This window comes from Myodes glareolus, chromosome 26, assembly GCF_982192425.1.
Source record: "Myodes glareolus chromosome 26, mMyoGla1.1, whole genome shotgun sequence".
Lineage (NCBI taxonomy): Eukaryota > Metazoa > Chordata > Mammalia > Rodentia > Cricetidae > Myodes > Myodes glareolus.
Genome location: NC_142051.1, coordinates 37,555,382 through 37,576,728, shown reverse-complemented (window position 1 = coordinate 37,576,728; position 21,347 = coordinate 37,555,382). Strand labels below are relative to the sequence as shown.

Genomic DNA, 21,347 nt, shown 5'->3' with positions numbered 1-21,347 from the left:
AGACAGCTTTTCGTGTGTGTGTGTGTGTGTGTGTGTGTGTGTGCGTGCGCATGTGTGTGTGTGTGTGTGTGTGCGCGCGCGCGCATGTGTGTGTGTGTGAGAGTGTATCTTCCTTGGTATCTTCCTGACTCAGACCTCACTCACCTTCTGCTTTTTTCGCTTCTGCAGCCCCTAAGCTGGCTAGTCTAGACCTATCCTGCCTCTACCTCCCTCCTCCAGATAGGGGAGCTCTGCTCTTCTGGGATATGTCTGCTACTGGGTCAGTCCTTCCAGTGGATTCCGGAAACCGAAATTTAGGTTGCCATGCTTGTGCGGCAAGCTCTCTACTTCGAGCCATCTTCCCAGCCCTCGAAGATAATTTTTTTTTAAGGGCTTACTAGTTATTTGTCAGCAAACTGAATAGTGTGATAATTTTAGTACAAATTGCACACATAGTGCCAAACAGGCCACACCCACCCGACTTCACTAGGTCAATGTCGTGTGAAAATTAGTATTAAGGAAAAAATTGCTCTCATTAATCTTGAAAGTCAATTGGTGAGGCGTTTGTCCTTTCTTGAGTATTTTCTTCCTTTAGATTATCTCAAACAAGAGAAGAAATAGTTCACCTAACTACTCTTAGCCTGTCATTTTCCTCCAGTGGCTGTTGAGGAGAAGAGCATCTTGAAAATGCTGTAGGTGACAGCTTTTCAATTATGAGAAGAAAATTCTGAAAACCCTTAAATCTGTAACTTTTTGTCTTTCTTTTGTTAGGTGAAATAAAACCACTCATGAGAGGCATACTCTGAAGGTTTGTGAACTTAAGTAGCTGACACATACGCAGCTAGGGACAATAAGCAAGGAATTAAATGCCGTCAACTGCTGCTTTTTAAAAGTCTGATTTTGTTGGAAACAGAAGGACCCCAACACAAACATGTAGTCCATACAAATAGCAGACGGGCTAATCTTGGCTTATCAATGGCAAATGATTTTATTTCATGACTACCAGGGAAGGCGACAGGTTTGGGATTAGTTAGATCAGAAGGGAATTGATTGTCAGAAAATAAAGGAAACACACACACACACATGTCTCTAAAGCACAATGAAGTAAAACAGATGATGGGCTTTGAGACTAACCAACATAGAACTTCCACCAATTCCCCTATGTCTGAGAATGAATAGTGTAGTTTGGGGGGTTTTCTACAGCAGTGGCTTGTTGTGGTGGTTGTTAAAAATTGTTTTGAGTAAGCACACGAGTGTTAATGTGGGAAGAATGAAAGGATGAGTCTTAAAATTTTGACAATTCAGTGTGCCGAAGCGAAGGCTGACTATCTGCATCTGATCAGAGAGCAAAGAGCAACCCATATGTCTACAATTTATGGTGAATATTTGTCCCCGGATTAAGAATCGGGAATTATCCCAACAGCAAACATACTCTAGTTAAACATATTGTTAATCTGTGCTTCTAGGCATTAGAAGTCTCTGGAGGGGCCCAGAATCGTTCTGCCTGCTGATTCCTCGCGGTCTCTCTGTCACAGGTGTTACTTCTGTGACTTTCTTCACAGGCCTAGTGTAAAAGCCTATCTCTGAGAACGGTGTTAAGAGCACATGTGAAACGCTGGTGCAAAAATAAAACGATAGCTCCTCGGGCTTCTTAATTTTTTACTATTATACATTGGGCTTTTCTGCCTTTACACATTCAGAGTGGATTCTTTGATGAAAGGAGAAAGAAATGGAATTGCATTCCATATGAAGGGAACCTTTATTAACATTTTAATAGTTCGCAGACCCATAAAAGGAGGGCACATTCACTGTGTGGAAGGACCCAATACTAAAGAGATCCACTGGCTTAGTAAGAAGAAAAGCAGTATGATCTGAGGAAGGAAAACCATTTTGGGAGCACCCTGAATATGCAAACTTTTCACAAAGGCTTCCAGGAGATTTACCAAAGGGAAGTAAAATGAAATCGTTATGTGAATCTCCAAAGAGATGGAGTTCGTCTTTCCTATAATGGTTTTGGGCTCAGTGAAAATACTCAATACAGCCATAGAGTGTAGGAGATCATGAGAGTGAAATTCCAGACATCAGAAATCAGCTTTCAGGACTGCTTAATGAGAAACTATGGTAGAAGGCTCATAGTCTGGAGGAACCACTGTATAAACTTAACTTAGCCTAGCATGCAGTGATCATTGTGGGTTAGGACAGAAATAGGACAGTCATTCAGATCATTGCTTCGCTATGGAGAGCAGTCACTGACAGTTCTATAGATCTGGGCTTTATGCTCCATACCTTGGGTGTGGTAAGGATTTTGAGGTTTTGTAGCAGAGAAATAGTACTTGGAATTTTCCCTCCATGGCTCCCCATTATATATTCATTATTTCTTGATTTTTTTTTTAATGTTTGATCCATGCTCTCGCCAGAGCTCTGGTCCTTCCCAGACAACACATTATTGAGATATGTAAAAAAGAAAATTAAAATACAAGGGTTTTATTGTTATTACTATTTTAATGACTCAGGGCCTACTTGAAGTTTGCATTTAAATTAGACAGACTAATTCAAAGGAGGCTTTTAATTTTCGAAGGTTAATCACCCCAAGAAAGGTCAGTCAAAGTTGAGCCTTCAGTATGATTACTGTGGGCATCCCAGTCACCTGCATGACGTTTATTATGTGAATGAATGTGTTTTATTCATTATATGTCCCTCATCTTCTCTGTACATTACCACATTTGAATAAAAGTATTACATTCTTTGGGAACTCTGACAAAAGTTTATTTCTACGTCTCTTAAGAGAGAACTTATTCTTGTGAAGCAGCAACGGAAGTCAGGCCTTCAGCTGTGACTGACGTTCCTAGCCCTTTGTAAGCCCCAGAAACCCCTGAAACTCATCAGAGTTCTTCCAGCCCCCAAATCTCCAGTACACAAAACAATAAGGTGTTGGTTAAAGCAGCGGTGTGTGTTTAGAGGGACTTAATCCTCTACATTGTCTCGGGCTAAGATGGTCACCTCCTTGGTTCTGTTGGTGGAGCTTATTGAAAAGCAAGGCTATTGATTTCCCGGAAGCACACGTTAATCATGTTTGAAGACCAGCAGACTCCTTATATCCACTAACTCAGTCCGTGGTGTGTATTGAGATACACAGTGAGTGTCAGCACATGGAAGAGACGGGTGAAGGGTACTCTAAGCTAAAGAATAAAAGGATCTTTATTGTGACACATTTGTGCTGTGAAAATGATCCTCAGAATATAATAAAACAATCTAACTCTCCGCTTCCAGCCTTTCTGACCGGATTCATGGAGCTTTAGTGACGACTTGAGAATACTTAAGTCAAACTATACCATAATTTGGATTAACAGTGTTTATAATTATTTGCATACTTAAATACTTCAAAACTCATAATTCCATTGGGGTGATTCATTTCTTACGCTGATGATATGAAATTTGATTATCAAGTTTTCAAACGAATAGATTGAGAATATAATGCTTTCTAAGGTTAGGAATCGAATCACGAAAAAGTTGGGCACGTTTAGAACACGTATACTATGCATTGCTTTTGAAACATGTTGTGCAGTTGAAACACTGCTGTGAGCACAAAAGACACTGGTGATAGGCAAAAGTCAAAAGACTGATCATGAAGGGGAAGTAAACGAGCCTTAATGTGTGTCCCCAGTTCTGTTGCACATCAATCACCAGAACATTATGGCCGTGGTGTGACACAGCATAAATAACCCAAACTTGCCTCCTGCGTAGGCCTGAGACCCTCCCCCCACTCCTTTGGGCTCAGATAAAGTGCACAGGCATGGTCGCAGAGGCCCACGGCTCTCCTCATCAATATTCACACGCATTAATTAACGATATGTGAAGGCTATAATTCGAGAAACACCCCAGAGCTTGAATATTCAATCAAGCCCCAGCAAATCACGGTGGAAAGGAAATACAGGTAGGAAAAGCTTGGGCCAGGCTGACGACCGAGAGGAGAATGACGGTTCAGGAAATTAAGTGAGGGCACCTGCTTTGTGTGTGCAGAGCCCACCTCTCTCCAATTTGAACCCTTCTTCAAACTAAGGTAAACTTTACACATGCTATAACTGTGTTTGCCCCTTTATCCCTCTTCTGTGTTGACACGTAAAAGGAGGCAACACAACAGCTTTCACATGGTTAAGCAAAAACCTACAGTGTTCCACAATATAAATATTCAATTACCATCTTTTACCAAATAGTTATTCCAAAAATGATAAAAACCAGCTAGACAGAAAAGGCAAAATATTCCTCTCTGATCTATCCCCAGTATCACAAGCTATCTGATTATCGTTTTGACTTTTCAGATTTCTGAAAAATAGAATCTTAAAGCTTTTTAAGAGAATGTGATCCAAATGATCAAAAAAAAATATGGATCTTTAGTAATGCATTTCAGTCATGAAACCGGAAGGAACCCACAAAACTACCACCCAAAAATCTTAACAAGAGAACCCTGGATGTAGAATTATAAAGGAAACCTACCTTTGGCTGAAGAAGTTCACAAGTTTCAGTTACACAGCCTTGTCATTCCACCTGGAGCAGAAGTCGACCCCGAGACCGAGACCCTGGTGATCCTGGTGAAAATGCCATCACACCACTGGCAAATTTTTCGATTAAACTTTGCAGATGTAGTAGCAACTTTGCTAATTATGATATTAGTCAGCTGGCAGGGACAATCAGTCACCCACTGTCCGGCAGCCAGACAAAGAGACATCTAATCATTGCAGCCAGGGCAGATAAATTCTGTTCCCTTCACGCAGGTGTCACGGATCCCATCCCTGCTGACCCTCTCCTCAGCATCCACTGTCAAATTGAGATTCCGCAAGCTCCCCAGCTTCCCTTTATCCCTGCCTCAGATCTGAAACTCTTGGTTATCAGGAAGACACGCGTCACGAGCTGTCTCAGCGCAGGAAAGCAATCAGGTGAATACGACTTATTATCTTGCATTGCTTTCCGAGGACTGACAAGATTGATTTGAGACCAAGAACACACTCAGCTCGGAGACACGTAGTTCCGAGGGCTTGAGTTCAGAACAACAGGCTGGCTGCAAAGCTACAGGAGAGGACAGAACCTCAAGCCTGGTGCTAAGGCTCTAGGATGATGCACATTTCTATAGAGATTTAAAAGCCCCTAGCAGAGTTTCCTTTCTCAGATGCCCTTCTGGTTTCCTTTCCTCTCCTATTCTGCCCTAAGAATGCGTCTAAGAGCTCTGCCCCTGGAGACTCAGGCTTAGATCAACCCTGGGGAGGCTATGTTCTGATTGACGTCATCTGTGCCCACTCACTTTGCGTGTGGGGCCATCACTACAAGAGGATTCTAAATCGCCACACTTGGTTGATTTAATCTAAAAACCTAAGAAAATAAACACATAGATCTTTAATAACTTAGAGCTATTTGGTGGAAAGAAGGAAATATATTCATTAGGGGATTTTCTCTCTCTCTCTCTCTCTCTCTCTCTCTCTTTCTTTGTGTGGTGTGTGTGTGTGTGTGTGTGTGTGTGTGTGTGTGTGTGTATAAGAGGGGTTCAAAATCTCATCAGAACTAGATAAGGAGGTCTCAGAAATTTTTAAAATTTATTTATATATTCATGTCCATGTTGATCTAGGCTTCTTCTTGAGAGCAATATAATCTTTAACCTTGATCTCTTGAGGCTGGCATTTAAAGAAAATGAATCATAGAAGGCAAAAGAACAAAGATGCTGGAAATGTCAGGGGATGGAAGTTTGTCTGTCGTGGCTCAGTTTCAAGGAGACAAGCTTTGATGATTACTTTCAGTAAGCTTTGCTTGGAAGTGCGCTCTTCTGACCGTGCTCACTACGACAGCTTTGGCAGCTACTCGAGGCCTTAGCACAGGGCTAACTCAAGTTACACACATGGATGAAGAGTAGCTACCTGGTCTATGTGTATTGTCTTGGGAATGCAAAACTCCACTCTTTAGGCCCCGAAAATTAATTATTCATATACTTATTTTTAAATATATTTTTAAGTTAATAGAAAGACTTAATTCCAAAGGGGGGGGCTGAAGTAGGGATTTTAAAAGAATGCCAAGTACATTGACAATTCTCCTATAAAATGATTACAATTCAGGACGTTACAATTTATCTAAAAGATCTTGACTCAAACTGAAAAGATTCAGAGAATAAAATATACTATATGTAGGGGTTTTCATGGTTGTAGAGCTAATAAGAGAAAAGGAACAAATTTTATGTCTCTAAAGAAAGAAATTAATAAACAAATTTTGGCATTTGCTCATACGTAGACAGGATGCAATTATGAGAAAGATGAGAAAATTGCCTTTTTAAGATGAATACTAACTTCTTGTGATGATACTTACTGAAAAGTCTAGAAGGGGCAATGCTGGATAGAAATCATAGCCATCCTTCATGGTGGGGCATTGGTCAAGTCACTGTTGACATACGTCCCAAGTAACTCTCCTCTATACTCTAAATTATACTAAAGATAATTAATACAGCCATATAAAATGTCTGTATGTTTCTCATTCTGATACCATGACTTTTTCTCCTGTGGGTAGTTGAATTCACTACCTGTGACTATTTCAACCTGTGGGTAGTTGAATTCACAGGCCCAGAACTGGTGGGCGGGGAACATCACGTAGGCTATGGAGCATGAGAAAACCTTGCCCCTTGCAGCATCGTGATTCCTCATTCTCAACAGCCGAAGACCTCAGCTACCAAACAGCACAGTAACCAGGTTGACTACATGGCAGGAAATTGATATTAAAGTAGATAATACACGTACAATTCCTTGCATATGTCCTGGACTGCATTACATAGCTTAATTATTTCTCTTATTATAATTACCGTGTAAAAACTATTGCACGTTTCCATGTTTTCTATCAATCATTCTCCAATATCCATGAAAGTAGATGAGGCATTTTTAAACAAGTAAAGTGTGATAACTTCAGCCACACATAGATATGACCAAGATTGCAAAACTTGCAAAACTTTAACAAAAAATCAACAAATACAAATGCTAAGAAAAGCCTCCAATACTCAAAATTTCAGCCACAAAGTATAACTGGACCTAGAATACATGTTAACAGATACATAGGTCACCTTCAAAGGACTACATAGGTTTGAAATCACCATGAAGATTTCCAGAAACATGGCGGTTACACCAAGGATGTGACAGAGAGTAGATTGCACCGAGAGAAGCCCCAGGCTCCAGCTTGCCTGGAAAGCTCCTTACCTAGTTTGACATTTGCTCATTTCTGCTGCCCATGGCCACAAAGCCTGGCTTGGAGCAGAGCCAACTTGTGCCCCTTATCATGATAGGGCTATTGTATAAACAAAGCACGTGGGTGTGGGATGTTTTAAAGGTTGAACCAATGAATGAGGACCAGTCAACTGTCCTTTTGAAAACACTCTCCTGAGATGAGGATCCCCTTTGGGTCCACAAAGACCACTGATCATGACTCTGCTGTGGATGCTCTTGCCAGTGTGCCCTGAATCCTCTTCCACTGACTCATGGGACAGCTTTTCCTGCCTAGCCCTCTCGTGGCTTGAATAGGTTTAATTATATCTCTCATATATTTAAATTTCATTTCTGCCTTCCAGAACATTAGGCATGTAAGCGAATGCCTGGAATTCCCTCCTCTGCTTGCCTTAGTCTCAGGCGTCTGATGCCCTGTCTCCTTTCCATTCTTAGATCTTAACTTATTATCTCAGAGACCTTGAGAAAATGATTAAACCTCATTAGGAGTCTTAGACAACAATAACATACTGGAATACCCTGACAGAGGTGGCATATAATACATGCCAGCTGCTGATCATACAGTAGGTGCCTAATAAATGCCCCATCACTAGCACCGCAGCAACAGAATCATTGGAAACCAACATGCTTTTTGAAGAACAGCAGAGGCACTAAAGTCAAGCTTCCTGAGTGGACTCAAGGCCCAGCATTCTCCACTGATGAATCACAGCAACGAGTGTTAATATCCACCTCAACGAGGAATAAGAATTAAAGGTGTAATTGCAAAGTACCACATGGTAAATGATGTTGCCAATTATTATTGCTTTGCCTTCTAGGCTAATTGGTTAGTTATTTGCTGTCGTTTAACTCATTTCAGTCAAAACAAATAAGGGCTTTGAATGTGAAAACCTGGGGCTATACACATAGTGATGCCATACACACATATGTGTGCGTGCACACACACACACACACACACACACACACACACATATATATATATATATATGACATGTATATACAATGCATGTGCTGTATCTGCATATGTTTACATATGATTGATGATGCATGGGAAAGATACTAGGTGTAGCACTGTGTGTAATAGAAAAAAGTATTATAATGATGTCATGGGGTTACTAGAATAAATGGAGAAGTTTTGGGATGAAGTGTTCCCTATGATTCATTTTAAGCAAAGAAAGGCATAGAACCATATACGTTGTAAATCACTCTTCTGTATGATAAGAATATTGTATTTAATTTATATGCTGGGAGATTATCTGTAAACACTATGCCAGGAATTGCTCACAATGGATGCCTTAATAGATAAAGGTCTTGGAAGGGAAACAGCATATAGTTTCCAGATGTACAAATTTCATATACATGGACATACCTTGTAATATATTATAGTCGCATACACACAAACTTGCAGGTCTTTTTTTTTTTGAATCAACACACATAAAGACTTTGTAAAGAAAGTGTTTGGGAGGAGAGGTTACAAGGATGGAGGGTGCATTTTGAGAGACAGGGAGATGAGCAGGTTAGGTGTAGGAAGTGAAATTCACAACGAACTGGTACAAAGTTAATAAAAAGAAAGTTTGTTGTTCTTTGAATGGGTAGTTGACTTCAGTTTTTGTAAAAATAATTCTGTAAGTTCCCATTGTCCCACAGCTAGGAATGGTCATTACAGCTTTGTGTGCCCGGGTGATGATTTCTGCCCGCCTGTGCCACAGACTTTGCTACTTCCTGCTGCCAATTCTCATCTCCACACTGCTTCCGGTACCATGTGTAGCATGAGTTGATTTTCTTCAACTACCAAATGGCAGAATGCTGACCTGCCTGCAGCCTCTCCTCTATCCTGCAGCATCTTCTCTATCCAAGAACGCCTTCCTTCAACAAGATCTCATACAGAACGAGGAATTCAAACTAAATTCCCGTATTTTATCCAAGTCTAGATTCACATCAAGTAAGGCGCTTGCTTCTCATGCACGGAAATATGGAAATACAAATGTTTGTTATCAGAGAGAGAGAGAGAGAGAGAGACAGAGACATTCAGACCTTTAGATGACAGAGGAATGTAGAGTTTAGGGCTGTTGTTGTGCCACTTAGGATAGGTTTCCTGTATGTAATAAAGTGTGAACTGATACCATATAGTTGGACATGAGTTTAAAACCCAAGGCATCCCTTGGCATCACAAATATACAAATCCGATAATGTACTGCTCATTACAAATATCTCAAGGACCCCTGGTGTAAGCCTAAGCGTCTGTCAAGTGTCACATTTTCCCCACATACGACAAGAATGCGTTTCTTAATTTTTAAAGGTGTAACTATCAGTGTTCACCTGCCTTGGGCATAGCTGGTGCTAGTCATTAGAATACCTAAATTGGCAAGGGGCAATGATGGTCTTGGGTAACCCATGGCTTCAGTTACCTCATTGTAAAACATGCACAGGGCTTAAAGGAGAAAGGCAATTGCTAAATGCATTAATTCATAGGCTAGATGATATGATCAACACCTGAAGATCCTTAATAACTAAAGGGAGGTCTCATCAACAGCATTAGCACACTCCTTCCAATGCATTCTGAACAGTAATGGGCAGCGAGCGCCAACTATAGAGTATGGAGATTGCTGTTGCTTTCAGTTTTTCATTCAGAGAAAATTTTATCCAGCAAATGGATATAGTCCCATATGGCCACTGACAGTGCATATTCCATGTACCTCTTCTCAAATTCAAATGACAATGGAAAGTCCTGTGAGTATCATTAAGGTATGGATTTTGATTCAGTAGTTTTGGCTAGAGCTTGACATTCTTCATTTCTACCAAGCTCTCGGGTGATGGCAGGTACCCTCGCTGGTGGTCATGGAATACCAAAGCCATAGTCTACTTTGGACAGTACAGAATATACAAATGACAGGCCTGATAACAAACATGGGAACGTTAAGGTATAAACTCATGCAAAACCAAAGAATATCATTTTTCTCCTTTTTCACTTACCTTGCTGAGCAGAATTTCATCATTTCTCAGTCCTGAGATTCAATGCAAACGTGCAATAAAAGCATGATTTTTAGTTTATTCCACTTGGTAACTCCTGAAAGATGCAAAGGAAGGAAAAAGAAATGATGACGTAATTCCTAATGAAAAGAAGGGTCATATCTTCCACGTTTTTTTTTTTAACAAGTAAAGACACATTTTTTTTTAACCTGGAACTATTTTCTTTCTTGTAACACAGGAAAACAGTTATAGATTATATTCATCATGTTTGGCCCAATAACAAAATATGGTATTAACACAATCCTTTCAAGAAACTTCTCTTGTGCAACTAAATATTCATGTCTTTTCTTTATATAGCTACCTAAAGCTAAATGTTTTAATCAATAAGACCATTGTAAGCGGATACAGCATAGCTTGTAATAATTCTGGAAGCATCTACTGAGCTTCAATGATTATTTATTTTTGCCAAGAGCTAATTCCCTTGAATTGCTTGAGGATAATTGTTTTAAAAAGAGAATGGGGAAATAATACTCTGAATTTAAAAGTCTAGGATTCAGGTAAAATCTTACAAAAGGATATATAGTTTAGTCCTGTGCTTTGGTTTTGTTTCCCCTTTCAGAATTTCTTTCACTGAAACCCATAAATAAAAACATTTATAATGTGTGTTTGTGTATGCATGCACGTGTGTGTGTGCTGTGTACAAATCTATATGAATGTTTATGGGTGGGGGTAGGTGTTTGCACGCGTATAAAGGTCAGAAATGGATGTCAGGTGCCTAGATTGATTTCTCTACCTTATATATTGAGATGGGGTCTGTTCTTGTTCCCAGAGTTCACCATTTCGGGTAGTCTACCCAGCCAGTCTGCTCTAGGGATCCCTGCACAGGGATCCCCTTTCTCTGCCTTCTGAGCCCCAGGAATATAGGTAGGTCTTCACACCCACCAGACATGCATGCGGGTGCTCAGGCCTGTTGCAGATAGTTACCAAGTGAGTTATCTCCCCAGTCTCCTCATGGCCTTTTAACCAGCTGTTCATGCTCATGGTCCTAAAGACAGTCACTCAGCAGACGCTGGGACCTCAACCTGGTCCTCTGCCAGTTCATGAGGCAAAGACGGTCAAGGAGTTACGCTAGAGCTACAATGCGAAAGTCATACAAAGGAACAGCCAGGGAGTCTACGCAAGGGCATCTGGGAGAAAATCCTTCAGGAGAAACTATGTCTCCATCTCAACAACTGATCTCTCTACACGTTCTCTGGAGATAAAAGCAAAAAAAAATATATGGAGACCTGGAGTGATAGAGGTCAATTTTTCCTGCTCAGATGCTACTAGGAACTAATAAGAAAGCAAGTGAGGAATGAAGTAGGAGAATTGATAAACCCACGCACGTGCCGACAGACAGCACTGTTTATCGGTTTGAATACAAACTCCAAGGTGGAAAGTTACGGTCCCCTAAGCATTGCATCAATAGTCTCCTTGGACACTACTCCGACACACTTTTAGGTACATAGAAGTCACAAGAAGGCACAAACACAAAAACAAGTGATTTTAATCTGTCTTGACCTATTTCATGTGCGAAAGGCCAAATAAGACCTTCAAAGAAGTCCGGATAGCAAAGACTGTCCACAGGCTAGAGTATGGGCATTTCAATCCACTATTAGAAAAGCGCAGAAATCAGGTAGGTGTGTAAGTTTTGCAAGCAAGCAAGCAAAGGTGAAGGAAAGTAAGTGAAACACACCGAAACAACCCGTCTATGCTCAACTGGGTTCTAGGTCTTCTTTCTCGAGTTGAAACGCTAACTGGCTAAGTAAATAAAACTGTATTCCAGTGGGTGGCAAGCTAGACATCGTATAGAAAGAAGAGTGAAGCTATCTTTGGTATGGGGCTCTGAAAAGTTGTGCCTACACAAAGGTTGGTCCACCTTTCCCATCTCTTTCCTGTGGAGTTATTCTAAGCCTCTATAGGAGAATTAAAAATAGCCTTGAAAAATCTGATTTCAGAGTTGGATAGCTCACAGCAGCTCCAGGTGTGTGTGTGTGGGGGGGGTAATCACAACTGAGCATGATATATAAACAATATTATAATTATGATGATGAACCGAATTCTTCATAGTATTTTTTTTTAAATCTTTCAGTGTATCTAAGAAAAGCGTCTATTCTGACAATCCACTAAGTGCTATTCGTAGAGGTAGTTTACATATGTTTGGATAAAATCTGTGCTAAACAGAACAGACAAGGTAGATGGCCATGCCTCCATCTTCCTCTCCAAGAAACATTTGCAAAGCTCTCGGAGGCCTCTGGCTTTTAGGAGACATCAATTCCTTGCTCGGTTGGAATTATTCTGACAGCTTTGGCATTACAATATCATCACAAGATCACGGAATACTTAAAGAAAATTGAAGACCCTTGAGAATTAAAAGTAAAAATAACAAGAATCCCAAATGCTTGATCAATATCAAAGTAATTCACATCAAAACTTGTCAACTTAGAGTTCAATTAGCCACCGCTCTGTGTGCTTCCAGGGGCCTGGCTAAAAACAAACGACCAATTAATTCTAAATAACTCTTTTCTCAATATGTCTCTATTTCTCCTTCATACCAGAACATACATACTACATTTTACATTTTAAAGATCTTTTTTTTAAAAAATGGCATCCTGTCCAGAAACTGATTTTTCTATATAATTTTTTCTGATTCAAATGATTTTCTTTGGAACCCAGATTTCCTCATTCTCACCAAAGGGGAAAAAAATGATTTTTTGATAAGTTTTGGTAGAATTTCAAAGTAGGTTCTGCTTCCTTCCACACACACACCCAATATGGTCTATTATTAAGTTTTTATGCTGTTATACCAACTTACAAAATTGCAAAGACTGATAATTGTCATTTTCTTTGCATTTGACCCTACTCCATCAGATACAGATGTATTAGTTGATACCTGAATACTCTCAAATCTGATAGTCTTTTCCAGAGTAGTGAGTTAAGTTGTGGTTTTTTTCCTTCTTTTTCTAGAAAGCTCACCATGCCACAAAGAGGTTTTAAAAAATGATGTTTTGTTTCTGAGTTTTAAATAACAATGTTTGTTTGCATAATTATGGGCTTATTTGAGGACTCCTGGCTAGAGTCAGGGTTTGGAAGGAAGGAAGACGAAACAGATGCAATACAATACACAGCTAAGATCAAAGAGCCCCATCAATTCATTCCCAGAGTCAAAATCCAGCTGAGCCTCAGAGCTCTTCCGGCATAATAAGAAAGGTTGAGTGAAACATAGGGATTAAACAGGTGGGCTGTGTCCTGCAGAGCCAGGGAGGGGAGCCCCACAGAAACACTTGTAAAGACACTGTGGAAGCTCGCACCTGCTCCATCCCAAGGACACTAACGTGGCAAAAGACACCCTAGCATTAACGAAAGGAGAGTGGGGCCAGCATACTTGGCTTTCTTTTTCCAGATAATTTCTTTTCCCAGCAAATGACAAATTAATAAATTGCTTCCATTCCTCCAAGGTGACTTATCCAGTGCTCAACTTTAAAAATAAGGGAGGAGCAAGATGATGCAATGTTCCTGGGGCCTGGAAATCTTGTTGGGGGATGCCTCCCTTACGGGCTTCGTCTTCCTCAAATGAACAGTGCTTTCTTTCTTAAGTCAGCCTTACAAACACTGGTCAATATAATTTAATTTTGCAGTCTCAGAAAGAATTATTTTTAATCACATGAACAACCTCTCAAATGTTTTATAAATCCATTGCCAAATTCTTTTCATGTCAACCCACATCATGTAACTTCGCTCTAGGCACTAAGAATGAAGTTCAGGGATTAAAAATACTTAAAAGAGTCTGTTCCTGTGTTATTTATTGGAATGTCCTTAATACAATGTTAGCTTGTAACTACTGATGAATTATTCTGAACATTAAAATAATCTTCTTTGAAGAAAACTGAGTTAAAGTAAAGCAAGCTAGGTCTTTAATGAGACAGAATGACAAGGGTGTGCCAGTATTGTTTTATAAGATAAATTTTAAATCATATCTATAAACTCTAACTTTGGTGAGGATTAACTTCCTTAAGCACTGAACATTCTGAGATTTAAAGATGCAGTTAATACATTCAAATCAATGTCAAACATTAGCTTTTATTATATTCACCAAAATAAGGAACATCCAGTTAGCAGTTAGAGCAACATGACCTCCCTGGTGTGGGGTTGAAGTGCAGGCTTTGGCCTGCTATTGACCTTATTATATGTTCCCTCGTTCAACCATGTTTGTAGAATGTTGACTGTATAAGACAATGTGAGGGACAAAGAGAAGAATCATACATGAATCACAGGCAACAAAGAGAAACCCTGAATGCCACATATATGCAACAAGAGACATCTGTGACAGTTAACCACTGCAGAAAACATACAGAGGTCACATGGAAGAAGAGAGGTTAGCCTTTGAACTTGGTGATGAGAGACAGAGAGAAAAGAGAGTCAGATTTCCTAGGGGGAAGGACCAGACATGGACTGGACTAACTGTCACTAGACATGACTAGACATGGACTCTAGTCATGTCTCACTCATGACTAGACTGTGAGTGAGTAAGTGGTCCTATTTGACTATGAAGTAGGAAAAAGTGACCAATAAAAATGACCACAGAATTCAGTATAAGATGTTTTCAACACTCTACAAGGAAATTAAATTTCTTTCCCAGTTTTTCTCAAAATTCAGACTTGAGAATCACCTGCCAGGCATTCTGCTCAAACTTGCAAGTTAGGAGATCCATTTCAGACCTTGAGATTTGAACACATCTACAGGACATATTATTTTAATTTCTGGGATGTAGCCGGAAACCCCAAGAGCATTTTGGAAGATGAAAAATAAAGGAGAGATGATAGAGACCCTGTGAAAAAAGTTTAAACCTCCTTATTTTTATTCAGGTATATAGTAACAACAATTTTTTTTGTCCACAGTATGCATCAATATTTTCATTTTTCTTAAAAGCATAAGCCAAAACCTCATCAATTTATCCCATATTTGAATGTTCCAGATCACTTTTAAGAATGACTTTGACATTCACTTTCATTTTAACTGAAAACCTTCTATTCTGCTTCTGATAATCTTAACTCAAGTGCCATTTTTAGGGGTATAACTTAACTCTGACCATTCAAACAAATACATGTTAGGTTGGGGAACCATTAGACAACACAGGAGCGTGCCAACAACACTGTTCCATGGTTTCAGAAGAGAAGTAATACTCACTACCAGGGAAGAGTCTGGAGGGGAACCCTGATGGGGGCTTAGCATGACGGTCATCTCAGTAGACATCTGAGAGTCCCATTGTATGAACTCTACAGCAGAAACAGTGAGTGTGATCTGCTTCTGAAGAACAGCCGCGGAGTCACATGACAAGACATGATAGACACATAATGAAGGTATACATAAGTACAGAAGCAATGTAAGGAGATACTAGCACACGCATCCTGTTAAAATCTATGCAGTAAAAATCTCGAGTTCCGAAAAAAAATCTGCTACTGTGAAGCAATAGTCAATGGAAACCATTGATGCGAAAGAACAGATTAGATTGAAATACATCATCTAATTTTTAAGGTACATAGTGATGTGTTCTCAAGGCTATTGATATCCGAGTCTTAGTTTTCAGAAAATGTTCAGTTCATGGTGGACACAGAGAATGGGACATTAATAAGACTTCTCACTGTGATTTATATGCTGCAATCTCATTTTAATTTTTTTAGCATGAGCAAAAGCCCTTTTTGAAAAAGGGAAATTAGAAAGCAAAACAAAACAAAAAACATGTTAACTTTCAAGTACTTTAAATATGTATAGCTATTTGAAAAAAAATACTCGTCAAAGATCTTTAAAAACTTCAGATAATAACATCAGAAAGGAGGGAAATCTGGCACCTGCTCCTTTTGCTTAATTAAGCCTCATATTTTGACGCAATTACAGTCTTTAAAAAGTCACTTAGAAAAGTTAATGGATACACGTACTGATTTTTACATTACAAAGAACCTTTTATCTTAATTAACCTATCAATCTTTTCATTGATAGAAGAGAATTCCGGTTTGCAATTCTCAAGAAAGAGAATTTGAAACAAACACCTCCATATGGTGGCTGACTAAATTCTGACTAAGATGACTAAGACCATCCTCCACCCATTCCTTGACTTAGCAGGACGAGGGTTCAGGCTCTCACAGAATAGTGAAGCTCAAACAGGAAGTACTTACTAGCAATTCATTATGGAACGGATGTCCCAGAGATACTTCTGAAATCAATAACTCAATACTGAGCAAGAAAGACCCTTGTCTATAGTCATCATAACAAGGCCTAAAGTAACATAACTAATTTATGAACTTTTAAGGTTAGAAAAATGCCTTTGAGAATTTAAATACTTTCATAAAGAATTTAATTCTACCATGAAATTCTCAATTGTTTTCTTATTTGGATTTTCAAGCAGAGGATTTTAATCAGAGTTAATTCCAATGTTAAGGAACATAAAGAAAAGGCTAACTCTCAAATAGTTATGACATAAATTAAGTCAGTTTTTCAAATATTTTTAGTATGCTAGCACAGCTGATATACACATATCCCTCAATGACTGTGCGAGACAAGGGACAGCTTTATCAGGTCAATTTTTCTATGGAAAAATTGACGATAAAAACCCTATGATTCAGGAATTCATATCAGCACACTGCCTCAACACTATTATTTTATTTAAGTTACTTTTAAAGTCATATTTTAAAATGTGGGCCTACTTGAGCAAGTATTCTTTTATTGAGTTATCGCACAAAATTATGCCCTCATAATTACAAAATTAGAAAGTTGAAGAAAATGAAAAGGAAATATCAAAGATGTCTCTAGACCGATGATAAAAAGAAATCGCCAACTCTAGATTCTGAGCTATCACAAACGGAAATCCATATCTCCCCTGTAAAATTGACTTGACTTTCAGAAAGTCTTGGAATCTAAAGAAAATACCCCTGATACTTCTCCCTGGGCCTTCTGTAGGTATTTAAATACTTTTCAGCTTCACTGAGGCCCTTTTTTTCCCACTTATCCCACTCCTGGGCTTTATCACTCTATATCATATATTGATAAATATTCGAACTATACCGTGCAGTATTCCATAGCACATAGGAGTAATCCAAGACACATTGGTTATCCTGTACTTGGTTAATGGAGAATTTTCTGAAAACTAAGGCATAGTCAGAAACGTGTGCAGGAACACATTACTGTTTGCCTTGAAGTTAGATGACTTATTTCAATCTAAGTTGCTCTTTCAAGTCAGTGGTTTACCTTGAATATCATTTTACAGTAACACAGATTCTTTTTCCTGGAATTTGAGACGGTCACTGCCTGAGTCCTTCAGTACTTGCTCACGGTCTCCTGTATTTCTCTAAGTGAAGGCTGACATGAGTGTGTACTGTCTTTTGTCTGTCTGTTGTATGTAACTTTGCAGTTGTTTTACTAGACCGTCTGTTTAGTTCACCATCAGGAAAGTCTGTTTGTTCATTTAGCAGCTATTTGGAGGCTTATACTATACGATGTATCCTATATTGGATATAATGCTAGTTGATAAGGTAGAAGATAGATAATTAGGTACAGCCCTAAACTGTCATAGACTGATTTTTATTTTTTATTTTTGTAGCGATAATAACGCTGAGATACCTCCTGGCAATGTTTCTACCTCTGCCATGCTTTCTTCCAGTCTCTTCATTTCCCCCAGTGAGCTACAGAATTCAAGCCAATGACAAGGTATGAATTTTATGATATAAACAATGCCTCTTAGATATTAAGTTAAAGAGCACCGAGCAGCAAGGCAGAATAATTAAAACATCTTAATGCTTGGTCTAGCTCTATCCTTACTATTAAAAAGTCGGAGTGAAAATGAAACCAGCAGAATTTTAAAGAGAAGTTGCATACACAACGTCAGAGAAACTGACTGCTCCCCATAGGTTTGTAACATTTCAAATCAACTTTCCACTGAGCATAATTTCCTTCTGTTCCAACTCAAGTATGCCCAAGGAGGCTGGGTGGGAGTTCATGTCATAGCTCAAGCCTTGGAGGCCACAACTACAAACTTGCTTAAAAGTTTGGACAGAGCAGCACTTTTTAAAATATTGATATTTGTCTCCTTCTGCCTTGCTTGTACTCTGCTGCAAAACCTTTTATCATTTTGCCTTGAGATGTGATTTGTACCTCATCACCAACAGAAGAATTCATTAATGTCATTATTAATTCATATTTTATTTTATTTCTGTAAGGCCCCTGTTGGTCCCACTGAGATCAGCTCACTCACTGCGTGTGCTCTATAAAGTATAATCAATCTCTATTATGGTCATGAAAATGGTATTTGTCACTTGGCTGAGAAAAAAAAATCAATATATCATCTAAGGCTGAACAGGCATTTAATGCAATGAATTGAAGACTATTAGAGAAATTTAGCTTGCCAAGAGTTTAGGACAAACTAATCGAAATCCAGAAAATTCACTGAAAGGCTTGCTGATAAAATACATGGATGTGGCATAAAAATTAATACTGGGGAATTAGAATAAGCTGTCATTTCTAATCCTGACCCTTCCAAAAACAATGGATTCAGACAGTCAATTCTTAGAGGGTCACCATTTAAAATTGAAAAAAAAAAGTGAAATTCATGTATCGCATAGCATTATTTTTTGTACAATGCTGCTAAATAAAAGGCTACATTTTCTATTTCGATGAATTCTACTGGATAGATAAACAATTTTAAAATTGCAAAGCCTGAAATGTCATCACCTATCAGCATATTTTTATGTGAAAATTGGTTGCCTCTGGGGGCTGTAAAGATGACACAGTCACTAAAATGCTTTTTATACAAGAATGAAGACTTGAGTTTGAAAAGCAGAGTCTATGTAAAAAGCTCAAAGCAGGGATACTTGCCTCCAATCCCAAGAACATGGTGATCAGAAATAGGCAAATTCCTGGAGCTCACTGGCAGGCGATCTAGCTTGCTTGGTGCGTTCCAGGCTAGCAAGAGAATCTGTCTCAAAAACATTAAAAATTGTAGAAGACACTTGGAATTGTTCTTTGCTTCAACAAGGATGTTCATGCATGCATGCATGCATAGACAAAAACATCCATATACACAAAATTAATTAATTCATCAATGACTCATAATTAATTAATTATGTGTTCTCTGAGTTTTGAGAAGCTACACAATATAGAACAAAAATGGTCTTAGAAACTTGGAGACTCTCAGGTACATGAGGCCCATTTTCTACTCAGACATACCCTCGACCATGTTCTGGCTTCTACTCGATTACATCAACAAAAATGAAGTTGGTGACATCTTTCCTTCGACATCTTAGACATCTTCTTTACAGACTAACTCTTGTAATTAGAAGAGTCTTGGTCTTAGGCTAAAAAAAATTCTACCATTATTAATAACTTCACATATATTATAATTTCAGAAACTGGGTCTGTTACTTGTTCTTTAAATCGGATCATCCAAAGTCAAGTATGATTGCTCCTGATTCTTGGCCGAACACACCTATCAAGCTCCCTTACCCACTATTTACAGACAAACCAGGTTTCTTATATTCTGTACACAGGTCCTTAAGAATTCAAATAAGGGTTTTGGGATGTGCTGAGTATTGCCTTGCTGGTTTAGATGAAGTGTTCCAATAGCTAGCATTACTTTAAAATATATAAGTGGTAAGAGGCTGAGAATGAAGGAATGTCCTAGTTTGAAGCATGATAATTAAAAACTCAGGGAGAGAAATTGGGGCTCAACCTGAAGATCCGAGAAACAAAACAGCCAGCCACTGGCTCTTACTTCGACCTCAGTCTGAAATGGCGATCCTACCTCCTGGAATCTCAGGAGACTATGTGCCTGAGAGCCATTTCCTCCCACTTTATAATCCTCTCTAGGGCTGGGATGTAAGGTGTGCACCACCATCATTAACGGCAGGCACTGCCCAGTTTCTAGGGCAACTAGGACGGCTACTGGGATTAAAGGTGTGTGGCATTATAATACTGGGATTAAAGGTGTGTGGCATTATGGATACGGAGATCAAAGGTGTGTGTCATTATGGATACTGAGATCAAATGTGTGCTTCCATAATCTGGTCTGTGAGGCTGACCAGTGGGACTCTTTTACTCTCAGATCTTCCGGCAATCTTTATTTATTAAAATACAGCTGAAATCCCACTACACTGGTTGAGCCCGCCATCCATCATGGATTCAGTTTCTTTCCGTTAGTCAGACTCTAGAGCTGTGGTCTCCACCTTCCTGATGCTGTGACCCTTTACCACAGCTCCTCATGTTGTGGTGACCCCCAACCATAACACTATCTTCATTGCCACTTTCGTCACTGTGATTTTCTTACTGGTATGAATCATAATGTAAATATTTGATGTGCGGGGTATCTGATAGGTGACCCCTGTAAAAGGCTGGTCGACCCCCAAAAGGGGCCATGACTCACAGGCTGGAAACTGCACCCGTAAAGTTTTCAACTCCAAAGTAAGCACCACTGTCACCTGGTTAATTAACTCTGATTTTAATCCTGTTGTCATTAGTTATTTTACTTGATCTTCTCAATAGAAGCCATTCCTACAGAAGACCATGAGACATGGTAAGACAGGATAATATCATGGGAAACATGCAAGGTCAGGTGTGTTCGGACCCAAATCCTACATTCTTTTCACTAGGCCATACAACCTTTCTTAGAGACTTCTAAGGTGCTGTAGGAAAGAGCAGGGGGAATGGCTTTCGGAATAATTTATATCTGTCCTCATGAAGAGGTTCCCCAAGATTCAAATAGAGAAATAGAAAATGCTGTATTAATTTAAAAAAAAACACCTATATACTTGCCTGGTGGAAATGATGCCAATGGACCCGTGAGGAAATAAAATATTAAACTTATTTTTCATTTCACTGCGGCAGCTTAGCTGCCTCTTTTGTTCAACTGTGGTGCTGGTGGGTGTCGCAAAGAGAGAACATCCCTGATTAATATTGATTTCACCTGTTCCTCTGCAGGAAGTCGCTCATGGGGTGGAAAAAGATCAAGGAGAGTCTAGCCAAGGAGTTTGAGCAGCTGATATTTTGGTGAAAATGTCCCTCTCAGACGGGGCAATTGTGTACTGAGACAAATGGAATAATCGGGTCTTTGGAAATTATCATGATGAATATACG

General features: G+C 39.2%; 1 long non-coding RNA gene across 4 annotated transcripts in view; it reads right to left on the bottom strand.

The window, feature by feature from the left end:
- Positions 1–21,347, bottom strand: part of LOC125389990 (uncharacterized) — a 60,725-nt gene that overhangs the window by 25,643 nt on the left and 13,735 nt on the right. For 2 of the 4 annotated variants that reach the window (XR_015736751.1, XR_015736752.1), the window contains exons 3-4: positions 10,194–10,287; positions 4,474–4,565 (exon numbers count right to left, since the gene is read on the bottom strand). This is a non-coding gene — a long non-coding RNA (uncharacterized LOC125389990). The remainder of the gene's footprint in view (positions 1–4,473; positions 4,566–10,193; positions 10,288–21,347) is intronic. The other 2 variants (XR_015736750.1, XR_015736753.1) reach the window with 1 other exon arrangement.